Source organism: Vulpes lagopus, chromosome 8 (genome assembly GCF_018345385.1).
Source record: "Vulpes lagopus strain Blue_001 chromosome 8, ASM1834538v1, whole genome shotgun sequence".
NCBI classification, from domain to species: domain Eukaryota; kingdom Metazoa; phylum Chordata; class Mammalia; order Carnivora; family Canidae; genus Vulpes; species Vulpes lagopus.
Window position 1 is genome coordinate 129,533,173 of NC_054831.1, and position 15,071 is coordinate 129,548,243.

Here is a 15,071-nt window from a genome sequence, read left to right on the forward strand (position 1 = left end):
GGGCTGGAGAGGCCTGCGGGGAGGGTCGGGTGGGGGAGGAAGGTGTGAGTTGTCAGGGCTGGGAGGCTGGGAGCGGAGCAGAGCTGCTTGGTCTGCGGTGGGGCGGGTGCTGCCGTCGGGCAAAGGTGTTCTCTGCCAGTACTGAGCTATCCTCACCCCCTGTGGGATCCTGACCCCTCTGCCTGGGAGCCTCACTTCACCAGGACCCTGAGGCCCCACAGCTCCCACTGTCAGGGCCCCGAGCATGCAGCGGCTCCTTACACCTGTGCATCATCTCCTGCCAGCCCCCGGGTGAGGTCGGAATGGCCAGCCTCAGTGAAATGATGACAATCAGAGACTCGAGGATGTGCAGGCACCCACCTAGGAGTCCACAGCCACATCTCCCTCCCCGGCCTCAGGGTTTCTTGTTGGGAAGGGGCAGGGAGGTCCCCCCTTGTAAATATTGACTTAATTTCCCCAGCCCCAAGAATGCCTTGCATTTAGCCAGAACCCATTTGCATTTTAGGGCCTTCCAACTGGGGCCTTAGAGTAGCAATGTAGGGAGGGTCCTACCAGGGGCAGCCGGCCTGTGTTCTGATGGCGAGCTCCTACTCCCTCTGACCTCAGTTTCTTCATCTATAGGATGGGGATCTTAACCCTAGAAACCTTGAGACAGTGGCAGCTCCAGCGAAGGGGTGGACATGAGTGGACTTCTAGAAGCTACCTCAGGGCTACCATCATCACCATCAGAAGCATCACCATTCTTCAACACCTGCAGCCCCCATCCCAGCCACGTATACCTGCTCTCCCCACTTGGACCCTTGGTCCACAAGGATCCCCGAGCTTGGTGCCTTTGGGAGGGGACTGAGTTCACGGCAGCTCTGTTTCCTCTTCCTTGTGTCCCAGAAGCTGTTACTGCTTTTACTGCACAGATTCTTTCTTTTCTCCCTCTTTTTTTTTTATTTTTTTATGGGGATTACTTTATGACCAGGGATTTTGCTTTTTGCAGCAGCAGACTTAGAGCCAGCCGGGCCTTGCGTTTATGAGGGCTTTCAGGAAGGTTTATGAGGCTGCAGCCCAGACCCTTCCTTCTGGCTCCTGCCAGTCCAAGGTAGTGGGATGTGGGGGGCAGGTGAGCTGGAAAAGCTGTTTGTGGGTTTCATCCTCCTCTTCCTTGGGTCCCAGGCTGCTCCCAGGGCAGGGACCCCTCGTGACTTGCCTGGAAAAAGGAAACCAAGAGGAATGGGGGATCTCCGATGAACACGTGGTCTCAGGTGTTTCCCTCCTCCCTCTGGGACTCGGTTTCTTCAACTGTAAAATGGAGGTGTTGGGAATTTCTACCTCAAAGGTGGTTGTAAGGATCGTGCTCCCAGCGAATCCAGCAGGCAGTACGTGAGGCGGATGTGAGTCCTGCTACTCTTCCCTTCTCCCTGGGAAAGACGAGCAAGCGACCAGCCTCCCTTCGCACTTACAACTTTGTATGATTCCAGAACCATAACAACCGGCATTTCCTGAATATTCGGTCCAGAGCCAGATACTGTGCCAATCCCTCAACATCCTTCATTGTACCTATCCTCACAATAATTTTGTGAGGTCAGTGTGATCATTGCCCCATTTACAGATGAAGAAACTGAGGCTCAGAGAGATTCTGGTCCCCCACCCGCAGGTCACCCCACATGGATCGGCACCCGGCAAGTCTGACCCCAGAAGCCACATCTTGGGATTCGAGCCCCAATCTAGGAACTGTGACAAGAGACAGGAGGGAGAGTCAGGGCACCCAGTCTGAAGGGGGGGGTCGTCCCTGTTTATATCAAGGAGTTCCTGGACCCCAGAGGAACACTCACTCCAAGGACTCCTTTCCAGGAAACAGGGGGCACCTGCGACCGGATCTCATAGGACGACCACTTGAGGAAGGGCACCCGGAGCCTGGGGATGCTCATGGCTTTTTGACCAAAGACAATGCACCAGCAGTGGGCTCACCCCAAGGCAGGCCCACTTCGGTATAGACCATAGGATGGACTTCCAGGTAAACTGAGGAGTAGAAGGAACATAAAACAAAGTCGCTGCTAAGTGTCCTCCTCTGGGAATTTTCTAAGGGCAAGGATGGTTTTCAGGGGTGACCCGGGTGGACACAGGGGGCTGGAAGAGATGCCTGCAGAGCCCATTCTCCCTGGGCCAAGAAGAGAGCCTCCCCCTCCCCCACTGCCTAACAGCCGGGAGACAGCGGTGTCCCCGGCTCCGGGATCTCCTCCTCCGCACCTGCCCCGTGGCCCCTCACTCCCCTCCTCGCCCCCTGGGCTCTGGAACAGCTACTTAATGGGCGGTGATGCAGCGCGGATGGCGCACAGTCTTGTCTGCCAGCAGGACGGCTCCGGGAGCGGGATGTAGCAATGCGGCTTGTGTATCCTGCTAAGAGATATTTAATAAATATGCAAATTGCTGCCTCTACCTCCTCAGGCAGGTAAGGAGCGGGGAGAGGCTGGAGTTAAGTATTAAATCTCTGCACAGTGTGGAACGCTCAGCACAGAGGCAGGGACTGGAGCTGAACTTCCTGGGAAGACTTCCATCTGGCATCTTAGAGCCCCTGCTTGGAGGATGGAAGAGAGCAGGAGAGGCAGGGGACTTAAGGGTGGGATCTGGAAAAAAGGAGTACAAAAAGCTCTTTTACTTCAGAAGGTTGAGCATGATATCAGGAGATGGAAGGACGAGTCACTCATCCAAGCAACCCTCACCCTACCAGCCGTCCAGCCTCCCATTCCCTGAGGATCCATCTAGCTGTTCACCACCTACCCATAGACACCGAACTCACCCTGCCGACCATCCGTCCACCCATCCAACCTTCATCCGTCCATTCATTCATCCCTTCACTGACTTACTCTCCACATCCAAACACCCAACCGTCCACCACTGTTCCATCCATTCACCTGTACGTCTACTAACTCATCCATAAACCCACCATCCATTTATCCACTCACTTAACTATTAAAAAGCCACGATACCACCATATGCCTATCAATATCTATCCACCTCCTTTCCTTTCCATCAACCGTCCACTCACCCACCCATCCTCCATCCACCCCTCCTCCACCCATCTCACCTACCCATCTATCTTCCACTGCTTACATGCAAGACTCTATTCTTGGCACTGAGAACGCAGAGACAATTGGACAAGTTCCCACCCCTTGAGGAGTCTATGTAAAGCAGAATGCGATCAGGGACACGATGCCTCCTCTTGGTTTAGGGGCAGGTCTCATTTACGATCTTCCTTCTGGGACAATCAAGAAACACCTGCATGGAATGATATGGGATGACGTGGATTGGTTACTCACCTGTTCCCAGCCCAAAATTAGCTCCGTTTATAGCACATGTGTTTATTGAGCCCTGGAAATAGAGAGATGAGCCAGTCGCACGATCTCTGCCCCCAAGATGTTCTTGGGCTAGTGGGGGAGAGAGATGTAGGAAGAATAAATTACATGTAATAATGGGGGACCACAAGGCCCTGGGGCAGCAAAGTGGAGAGGGTGACCGTCCTAGGGTACCCGGGGATGGGTATGAGTTCAGTGGGGAGGTTTCCAACTTAGCCTTGACCCACATGGAGCATACACACCTCACCTGGCATTTAGGTCATGGCTCACAGGTGTCTGTCTTTACATCCTGGGATCCAGGTCTGGCTGTATCTTGGGCTAAGTCTGAGCTGCTGACCTATAAAGGAGAGGCCCGGCTGTCCGCCCCTCTTGAGTGCTGCCTACCATACCCTTGCTTTATTCATTAACTTTGCAAATCAGTGAGAGGCCACCAAGGGGCTTGGAAAGACGACTCTTTCTAGAGTCTGGCAGACTTTCATTCCACTCCAGGCTCTGCTCTTTACTACACATGAGCTCTGGGAGCCTCTGTTTCCTCCTTTTCTAGATGAGGGCAGTGATGCCTCCCTTGAGAGGGGTGCGGCTGTGTGTTGGAACAGCCCTGTGTGGGGAAAACACAGGAAAAGGAGCTCAGGGAGCTCCGCCCTGCAGAGTGGGCTCTCAGGCAGTGCTGGTGGGTAGCTGGGCTCTGTGGGGCAGGGTCCCTGTGCCCCTCTGTAGACAATCTGCACTACCCTCTCCTTCCCTCTGACTGCCTCCACTTGAGACAGCAACCCCTCTCCTGATAGAGGCTCAGAGGGCCCCCCTTCATTCACTATTCAATTCACCAATTTGCATGCCAGTGTCAGGACAGTCATCTTTGCCCGGTGACCAGTAGACTGTCTCCTTCCAATCCCCTCACCCAGTGCACAAGGCACTGAAATTTCCTGCAAGCGCCTTCCCTCCCTGAAGCATTCCCCTTTCCTCCCTCCTCCTCTGCAAGCTGAAATGGAATAATATATATATTTTTTTGCCACCGTCTGCTATAGACGGTGCCTCCCAGAGAACCATGGGTAATCTCAGATGCAAATGTCCTATGCAAATCCAGCTGCCTGTTAAAATTAGGAGGAAGCCCAAGGCAGATGCGGTTTCGGGCTGTAACTGGAGTCTCCGCAGAGCCTTGATGGAAACGTGCAAGGAACGTACGCTGGCAGCTTTCAGGATGGAGCTCCCAGCCCCATCCCCGGTCCTGAGGCTCGGGTGCCCTGGGGGCGGGTTTTGGCAAAGCGAGTGTGGACCACTTACCTGGAAGATGTGGTGCCCTTTTCAAGCTTTTATTCCCACCCAGTAGTTATCCACCAGAAATGACTTTGTTTCCCCCGGGGGATATCTGGCGATGTCTGGAGACATCGTGGCTGTCACCACTCAGCAGGTGCTACTGGCAGCTGGCTGGAGAGGCCAGATGCTGGCAGACATCCTCTACACAGTGCACAGGACGGCCCCGTAGCGAAACGTCCATGGGCCCGAGGCTGAGAAATCGTGTCCAGGTCTATCCTAGCCCCACGGGACCATGGATGGCAAGGGAGGAGGAAGGCTGGCTGGCTGGTCACTTGCTACCTTTACCTTGAAGGGACAGTTAGGAAGCCCCCCACCCCCACCCCTCAGCTCATGCCTGGTCCCACCATCTCTTTCACGGCCTCAATCCTGTCTTTTATTTTCTCCTTTATCCCCTGATCCTGTTCCCTCTAATCTATGTCCTGAGATACGGATGCTTCCTGCAGAATATATGGTGCTGTTTATTGTGTGAATGTGTTTTAATTTACATAAATTGTAGTGGCTATAGATCGCATTCCGCTGCTTAATTTTTTTCACTTAACTCTGTGTTTTTAAGATCTGCCCGTGTCGCTGTGCATAAATCTTGTTCAATGCCTCCGATGGTCGCAGAGGCTTCCAGAAGGACAACTGGTCTATACCTAGAGGTGTTCACCCAGACTGCCCCGACTTGGGACCTGAGGGGGTGGGTGTCCCTGGGTCTCCTAGGATTGGGATGATGGGGTCACGGCGGGTGGTACTTTGTTTCCTTAACCATTGCCAGATTTCTTCCAGAACACGGCGCTCCCCACGTTGTCGTCAACACACGGCGTTATCCAATTTTCTCATTTTTTCCCCCAATCTGATTAGTATAAAGTGGTATGATAGTGTTGCTTTAATTGGGGGAAGGAAAATGGAATTTTAAAAACTGAAGAATAAGTGACAAGCAATATCCTATTAGTTTCTGGTGTACATCGCAGTGATTTAATATTTTTACACATTACGAAATGATCGCCACAATAAGTGTAGTTCCCATCTGTCACCGTAGAAGAGTCATGACAGTATTATCGACTATATTCCCTGTACTGTACATGACATCCCCAGAACTCATTTACAGTTTGTACCTCTTAATCCCCTTCACTGATTTCACCCATCCTCCCCCAGCTCATCCCTCTGCTAACTAACGATTTGTTTCCTGTGTCTGTGACGCTGTTTTATTTCATTTGTTTTGTTTTTTAGATTCCACATATATGAGAAATCGTACAGCATTTGTCTTTCTCTGTCTCACTTACTTCGCTCAGCATAATACCTTCTAGGTCCATCCATGTCATTGCAAATGGTAAGATCTCATTCTTTTTTTATATAGCTGAGTCATATTCCATTATAGATTGATGTAGCTAGATAGAGACTTCTAGATAGATACAGATAGATACATGATTGATAGATGATAGATCTCACATCTTCTTTATACCTTCATCTATCAATGGACACTCAGTTTGCTTTCCTATCTTGACTATTGTACACGATGACACAATGAACACGGGTGCGCGTATCTCTTGAAACTGGTGTTTTCATTTTCTTCAAATACCCAGAATTGCTGAATTGTACGGTAGTTCCCTTTTGGGTTTTTTGAGGATCCTGCATACTGTTTTCCACGGTGGCTGCGCCAGTGTGCATTCCCACCAGCCGTGCGTGAGGGACCCCTTTTCTCCACATCCTTGCCAACACTTGTTCTTTTTTGTCTTTTTGGTACTAGCCAGTCGAGCAGGTGTGAGGTCCTATCTCATCGTGGTTTTGATTTGCATCTCCCTGATGATGAGTGATGCTGAGCATCTTTTCATGTTGGCCCATCTGTATGTGTGTCTTCTTTGGGAAAATGTTTACCCAAGTCCTCTGCCCATTTTTTAATCTAGTTGTTTGGGGTTTTTTTGATATTAAGTTGTATATTTGGTGCATTAACCCATTATCAGATGTATGCTTTGCAAACCCCTTCCCTGATTCAATAGGTTGCCTTTTCGTTTTGTTGATGCTTTGACCCGGGCAACGGGAGAGCAAGTTCTCAGGCTTCTCGGAGCCTCGGCCTCCCACCTACTGAGGAGATGATACACATGGGCCCAGCCAGAGCGTGCATTTAACAGATGTGGCATGAACATCGTGGCCAGGCTGTGTTAGGTGCCGAGAGGAAAGATGTGGAAGGCAAGAGTCTTCCCTGGACTGGTGACGGGCACACAAACAGGCTTCTCTTGCAGGAAGCTATGTGTAAGGTGAGGACACGGTGGGGTGATAGGGTGGGAGCCTTGGGGATGGATGGGAAGGCGGGAGCTAAAGTGGAAGTGAGATGGGCTCAGAGGGACCAGGGATGGCCAGAGATTTGAGAATGGATCCGGGGAGACCAAGCCTCCCGGGAGGCCTCATGGGAGGTAGCCACAGTGGGATAGGGGAGCAGAGCCACTTTTCTGGTCGAGAAGCCTCCTTCCAACAGAGGTTTAGGGGCTGGATTATCAAAGTGGTGGGTGGGGGATGACACTGAGGAGGACATCTCCTGGACCAGGGGCTTTCATGTTTATGTGGGGCCTCCTTCCCCCACTTCACCTGGCACTTCCCAGGAACAAAGCCTGGCATTCCCCATCAGCCTAGGATCTTCCGGCAGGCAGAGCTTTTCTCCCCTCTTGGGCTTGCAGGCCGTTGTCCCAATGGGGCATCGTGGCACGAGTGCTCTGGCCGAGTGTCTGCACTTGGGGTGAGGTCCCCGACCCGACAGCTTTGTAGGAAGGGGCTGATGGAGGCCAACTTCAGCACCACCTCCGCCTCCCTCCACTCACGTACCTGTATCCCGCTAGTACCTGTGAACATAGAAAACCTCATCAGTTCCCCATCCTACCCCTTACCCGGGTACAGAGATACCCTCCGAGGCCTCGGGGTGCACAGGACATTCTTTTTCCCTCCGTATTTTGGGAGGGAACCCCCAATCTCCCAGGCTCTGAGGGATCAAATCCCTTTCAGAGAGCCTCCATGGGGGCCACCTCCCCTGGGGGGACCTGTGTGCATCCCCTGCCGCCCCCCTCACTTCAGCTGGGATGCAGGCCTCCTCCCTCTGGCTTCCCTCCTCTCCTCTGTGTGGACTGTAGAGGTGCTGCCTTCCGCTCAGGTCTGCACCATCAGCCTGCTTATCAATCCAGAGCCCGAGGCCATCAGACTTCAAAGACTATATAAAATGTGTTTAGTGGTTGTGTGTTTCTTTTTAATATCAGCAAACTGTATTTTCAGGGAGAAAGGGCCAGAGCCAATGGAGAGAAATAAAGGAAAGAACCACCCAGGAGAAAGATTGCAGCTGCCAGGCCGTGGAGGGAGGGGTGACCTCCTTCCCAGAGGGGTTTGGCGGGCTTTGAAGCAAACCCAGGTGCACTGGGTGGGCCAAGGGCATGGGCCGCTGGGGGCCCCTCTCCATTCCCAGGATGAAAGGAGGAGGGAAAAATGCAAGTTTCCAGCCTGTGCACATGAAGCCAAAATCCCCCTGTAGCCTCCTGTGGGCCCAGTGGTTAAGATCACAGGTCTGGAAGCAAAGGGCGACTGGCAGGGCTGGTGAATTTAGACTTCGGCTTCCTCGGCCTTAAACTGGGGCTGACAATGGCGCCGGGCCTCAGATTTTTCCAGAAGTCCATGGACTGATAACTGGAAAGGATTTTGTGAGCGATAGGCCATTTTTGGAGAATGCCAGCTGAGCCTTGTTGGCATCATGGTGATTCTCCGGGGCAGGGGACAGCTGGTCAGAGAGGCCAGGCCTTGGGATGTCTCTAGGACAGCTGGGGGGCCAGGGGGCTGGGGGCTTGGAAGCAGGGTCCTATGTCTTTGCCTCCATGTGGCTGCCTTCCCTACAAGAGCAGCCTTGGGAGGGGGTGCCCTGGCCATGGGGGCTGCAGGCTGGGGAAGGGGAGGGGAAGCACAGGGAGGGGAGGGGAGGGTGAGCTATGTGGGGGATGCGCATCTCAGGACCTCTTCACCACCCTGCTGGCTGGCACTGTGGCTCCCTGTGTTCCAGGTGATGTAGCCCTCGGGGATGGTCCCCAGCATCCAGGGAGCTCCAACCACCCCTGCTCCGCCGGCTTTCCTGCAATTCCCCTTCTCTGACTTCCTTCAAGTGCTTTTCAGCCTGCGGTTTTCCAAACCTCCAAGGCAGCCTGGGGGTGTCCAGCGATGTGGGGAGGCTGGTGGGAGGGAAGTGTTCCCCAAACAGCCTGCAGGTGACGCCTGCTTGACACCCCTGCGCCCGGACTGTGAGTTATGGCCCGTTGCCCACTGCAGAGGCTCTGTCTCCGATAAGCCTCTTTATGAGCTCCTCCGTGACTAGGGAAAAGGTAATTGCATTTTTAGTGCCCTGAAAAGGCAAAGGAAGAGGTTTGCCCGGCTTCCATCTGTTTAGGGGTGAGGCTGGTCTCTGAGGATACACCGGCAGGGGGTCGGGACTGCTGACAGGTAACTGCACCTGGGGGAGGTGGCAAATGTGAAATGTAAAGGGGGACGTGGCCCACTGTACTCGCGGGGGGTCGAAGTGGCCAGGCCTGGACAGAGGCTGACGGCACGAGGCAGCGATGAGGCCTCCGCTCTGATCAGGGCAGGGAGGTGGCAAAGGCTTCTGGGTCAGACACCAGGTTCAAGGTTCCTACCTTATCCCGTAGGTGATGAAAACCCACCGAAGGCCTGTGAGCTCTTAAATGTCATTGGGGGAAAAAATAAGGAGAATTTAAGGCCTTCTAATCTAGAATGGTCTCGTAGGATTGCCAGATTTAGCAAATAAAATACAGGAAGAATAATTTTGGGTTTTTTTTTTAGCATATGTATGGCCTGTGTAATATTTGACCGTGCAATATTCGGGACATACTTTTTTTTTTTAGATTTTATTTACTTGTTCATGAGAGACACACAGAGAGAGGCAGAGACACAAGCAGAGGGAGAAGCAGGCTCCCTGCAGGGAGCCCGATGCAGGACTCGATCCCAGGACCCCAGGATCACGCCCTGGGCCAAAGGCAGACGCTCAATCACTGAGCCACTCAGGCATTCCTGGGACATACTTATACTATAAAATTATTTGTTTTTTTTTTTATATGAAATTCAAATTGAACCGGATATCCTGTTGTTTGGCAACCCAAACTGGAAGGGAAAAGGAAGGCAAAACAAGAAGATTAGGAAATTCAGACTTGTTTTCTGATATGTTACTCGGTGCTTCGGCTTATTTAATTTTATTTTCTGGTATCTCATATTAACTATGATTTCGTCCCTCGAGTTATAGTTAAAACTATACAGAAACACACTCAAATCCTTTGCCTCACATACACATGCACGAGCCACGGACCCTGAAATTTATTCATTCAACAGATTGGTATTAAATGTATGCTGAACGCTTTGGTAGGCACTAGAAATGATCCAGAAATGACTTCAGGAAAATATCTAGAAATGTGTGTTGGTCTCTGTCTTTCCCCAATCTGGTTTCATCTGTCTATTTATCTTTGCAAAACACACACACATTTATTATGTGCGTGTGTGCATTTCTGTGTATGTATACAAATATGTCCGCGTTGCATCGTGTAGGGCCTTAGGGATGGATGAGATAAAATATATTTCAACAAATAACAGTAAATAAGGATGAGGTGCCCAGTTCCAAATGACTGGGCACTGCTCTTCTAAACCAGCCAGGGCATCAACACCTATTAATTACTGGCCGCTTGTCACATCTCTGACCTTGGTTAATTTTCAGAGAGCCTGTGAACCAGACTCAGGGTTGTGTGACTCGCAAAAGGTCGAATAACTAAAAGCTGGGAAAGCCCATCCACACATGGAGCCCTGTGTCTGGTACAAATGCACAGTGATAGACCGGTGGGTTAGGCCCATCTGACTCCCAAGGTCCTTGCCTTTCTGCTCTGTTACATAATCCCAGGTGGCCGACCTCCTTTGGATAATCCCATCCTCATGCCTTATCTAGGTGAGGGTTGAATTGATACAATGACTCTGGCTTCTCAACTTGGACATGGGCTGACGTCGTCCCGCCCTGTGGGGGCTGTAGCTTTGTGCACCCCAGCGAGTATCTGAGGTAGGATTTGGAGGTGCAGCCGAGAGCAGAAGCTGGATCTGCAATGCAAAGCCTGATGCTTCTGGAGCCCGGCGCAAGAGAAATAAATCCAGGGGAGTGGATCATCCAGGTGAGGGCTTCCGGCCTCCCAGTTCTTGGGAGAGATGAGAGAGATGATCCATCTGGAGAGTTGAGTGGAGGACATCCCTGAACAGCCAATTAAACCGCTTTTAATGGTCTCGAAGAATATATGTTCAAGTTCCAAACCAATCTCAAGACTTAGTGAAGCAGAGATAACTGGAGCTTTGGCCGTGCAAGATAAACTAGCAAAATCTGAAAACCTGTTTTACATTAAGGCAAGTGAAAATCAACATGAATCCAGGTCCTTCTCTTATTGCTGTTTGATGCATGGTTACCCACAAGAAAATGCTCCAGCATCTAGGAGACGGCCCGGTACCGAGGAGATACTGAATGAATGAATGAGTGAATGAATGAATGAATGGCTTGCCCTGAGGCTCCAATTATTACAGTCAGAAAGGTAGAGCATAAGCCGATCAGAAGATCCAATAAGGAAAGTGGGTATTTGGGATTAAAAAGAGAAATGTGGACTGTACACCGACCTACTCATTGGTTTGTAAAATGTAATATCAAGCAATTAATTTCGTAAATGCTTATTTAACTTGTGTCAACTGCAATTAGGTTACCAGGGAAGGCTTTTTCACATCGGTCCAGTCTGTGAGCTGTTGGCCCTTGGGTCAGACGCCTGCCCCAAATCCAAACATCTGGGGCCCCCAGAATAGGCTACAGACACATCCCCCCTACCCCTCCTCCTCCACCCAGGGAACTGAGGGTGACTTCCCTTAGGAGGACCTTATGACCAGGCAGGGGCTTTGCTGCATCTCCCAGAGGCTTCCTAACCCCGCCTGCACCTTCCTCCTTTCTGTAGGGCTCTAGTGATGCCCTTCATCCCCCTGTATTCTGTGTGGTTTGTGGCTCTGCCCAGGTGCTACAGTCAGGCCTTCTCTGTTGAAATTCTGGCTCCACCGCTTCCTCGCCTCCTCGCAGTGTGGCCTCGCGCAGGCTATTGAATGTCTCTGAGCATCTGCTTTCTCGTTTGCGTGTCAATAGTCACCACCTCTGAGAGCTGTGGAAGGGTTGATGCACCGAGGCACGGAAAGCCGTGCGGTCAGCACCTGGCACCCCCGAGGTGCACCCGATCCAAGGCTAGGCCCTCGGCCTGCGGATTTAGTGCTACAATAGACAGCCGTGAATCCTGCCTTCCTATAATTTAGGCCCCGATCCGATGGCATCTAATACAAGCCAGCCCTGCCCTACGGAACCACAGATGCTCCTGCTCCCTCCCCAGAGAGGCGTCACCGCCCCCCCACCCCATCACATTTGATCACGCTCTAGCAAAACAGACTCAGTGCCCCCAAGGAGCCACGTCTTCTCCCAGAGCTGATACCTCAGGGCATCCCGAGAGCCTTAGAATTCCATCAAGAATTTTGGAAAGTCCACTGTGAATCCCCAGCCGCGATGGCCTCCTTGGGTGTGATGATCGTGACCATATCTCAGAAAGTTCTGGCATGAAGAAACTGACCGATTAGCGACTGTGGCAGAGACGGGTTATTTGCAGCTACGTCAAGCTTTGCAGCCCGAGCTAAGCATCATCTGGAACCAACGGCAGGTTTGGGGTGAAGCGGGGAGGGGTGCTTGGGAGCTCAGTGTTCACCGTAGCATGCTGCATCCTAGTTTTGCTACCACAGGTGAATTGCCTGATATTGAAGAACCTCACGTTCCTAATGTAAGGACAGTCGTACCTACAGGCCTGACTTACTTTGAGGATTAACTGACACCCAAAGACAGCGGTATGGGGTTTGGCACGTAATGGGATTTCCACCCTGCATCTTGTCCAGCTCGTGCCCGCTTCCTTTCCTGCTGCCCGCACGAGCCCAGACTACAATTTCAGATTGCCTCGTGTGGCTGGTTTGATGCCCAGGGAGATGCTAATTGGAGGCGTCTTTGATGTATTCAGGAAGGAGGGTCTAACAAGGCCTCTCCTTGGCAGCATTTTGTGGGTGGCTGGTTCGAGCAACTGTCAGCGCTCCAAGAGCGCCCGCCGCCTCTCTCTCAGGATGCTCCCTAATTCAGAGTCACCGTGAATTCACCTTGGACTTAACCAAGTTGGGCTCCCATTTGGGAGGGGTCTGGTGCGTGCATTAGGGACACGGGCCCTGGAGGCAGACAGACCTTGGTCTTCCCAACAACTATAAACGCTCAGGCAAATCTCTACACCTCTCCGGGCTTTCTTTCCCACATTTTCAGATTTTCCGAATCCCCTGGAAAGTTTTGGAAGAGTTTGTGCTACTTTGCAGCCACGACAACCTTCTTTCTTTTCTTCCAACCCATCCAACTACTTCCCACCTCAAGGCCTTTGCACTTGCTGTTCCTTCTGCCTGGAGCTCTCTTTCCTGGGCTCCTGTTCATATTTTAAATTTCAGCTCAAAGGTCACCTCCTCTGACATATGCCTTCCATGGCCACCTGGCTAGTAGAGCTCCCCTCTGCCCCATCAGCCTGTTCATCTCCTTCCCGGCCCTTACGACAATCTGAATTGACTTTGTTCATTGATTTTTTTTTTTATTAGCTTAATGCTCGTGCCCCAGTGGAGACTTCTTGAAGGCAGAAACTATCTTTCTGAGTTCATCATCATACCCCACGGTACCTGGTAGGCACTCGGTAAATATTCCTTCAAAGGAGTAAATGAGTGAATGATTATGACTACAGTAATAACGTTTATTGAGCTCTGAGAACATGCCAGACACTGTCCCAGGCACTTCACATGCCTTCACCTTGTTTTATAGAGGAGTCAGGACACAGGAAGGTCTGATAGCAAGCCTAGGGTCACACATGCAGCAGGTCACCCAAGGAAGAGCCCAGATCTAAATGCAAGCAGTTCAGCTTGGATTTAATTCACGTACCCGGAGAATAGAAAGTTCTCTGTGAAGGCTGGGTGAGGGAATGGGTGCGTGAGCAGGTAAAGCACGGAGCCCAGTGCCCGGCACCCAGCAGGTGCTCAACGCATTATGGCCAGGATGAGGATTTCAGCATCGCGCTCCCTCCTCCTTTGGTGTGTCCCCGAGGCTTCCAGAGCCCACGCCCTTCCACCCCCATCATTCCGTCTGCAGTGTCCGTGTTTCTGTGCTCGAACCACAAAATATACATGTATATTCAAAGACGCGGGGCTACATCTTAAGCAGCCAGAGAGCTAAATATTTAAAGGAGGCGTGTGAATTATTGACTCGCCTCTGCAGTGGGTTCTTGCCTTTGGTCCCCGTCCGTCTCACCACTGTCCTTCGGCTCCAGCTTCTCCTCCTCCCCACATCCCTGCACTCGCCTCGCACGCCTTCCCTCCCGAGGGGCCACACCCCTGAAACGGGGCATCCAGGCAAGGAGCAAGGGTCCACCCGCGGGACTGCACCTGTGCAGCCTGGGCTTTGCCCACACGGACCAGCCGAGGTTGCCTTGTCTGTCTCTCAGGCGCTGGCCGACAGGCTCTGGCTTGATGTTGCCAGTCTCAGTTGATTTCGACTCCGGAGACTTTAATGATCACCTACTGTCCGCAAAGTCACCATCGCCATCTTCATCACCAGAAATGATCGCTCGTTGAGAACTTTCTGTTCTCTGTGGATGTGAATTAATTAAACCCCAGACCTTCCACTTGGTTGACAGCTCAAGGCTCCCTAAGTTCCTTATCCTTCCTGGGCCTCACTTTCCTCGTTTGTAAATCAGGTAGGATGCTAGCCCTCCTTTACAAGAGATCTACATATAGTCTGTCCTTCCCACGCTGGATGATAAGCTCCTCCACAAGGCTAGAGATTTTCTCTGTTTTATTCCTAGATATATCCCAAGTACTTAGAACAGTGCCCGGTCCATAGTGAGTGCTCACTAAGCATTCCAGGAAGGAAGGAAGGAAGGAAGGAAGGAAGGAAGGAAGGAAGGAAGGAAGGAAGGAAGGAAAGAAGGTCAAACTGTGCAGTAACCTCTAAAATTACGATCACTACCATGACTATGATCATTTTAATAAAACTCCCCCCCAGCACCATGCTTATAAGGCAGGTGAGTTTATTAAATTTACTTTGCAGAGGAGGAGACTGAGGCCCAGGGAGAGTCTTGGAAAGTCCATGTCTCCAAACAGCTTATGATCAAGAAGATAAAGAACAGGACTGTGTTCTGTCCTGGAGGAACCCCCCAAGGGATGGGGCAGCCATGGGAACCAGCCTTCCTCGGTGCCTCCTCGATGTCAGACCCACTATCGGGAGGTGCAGTTAAGCCCCAGCCTGGCTCAGCCATCTGAGTCCAAGTATCCCCCCGTTTT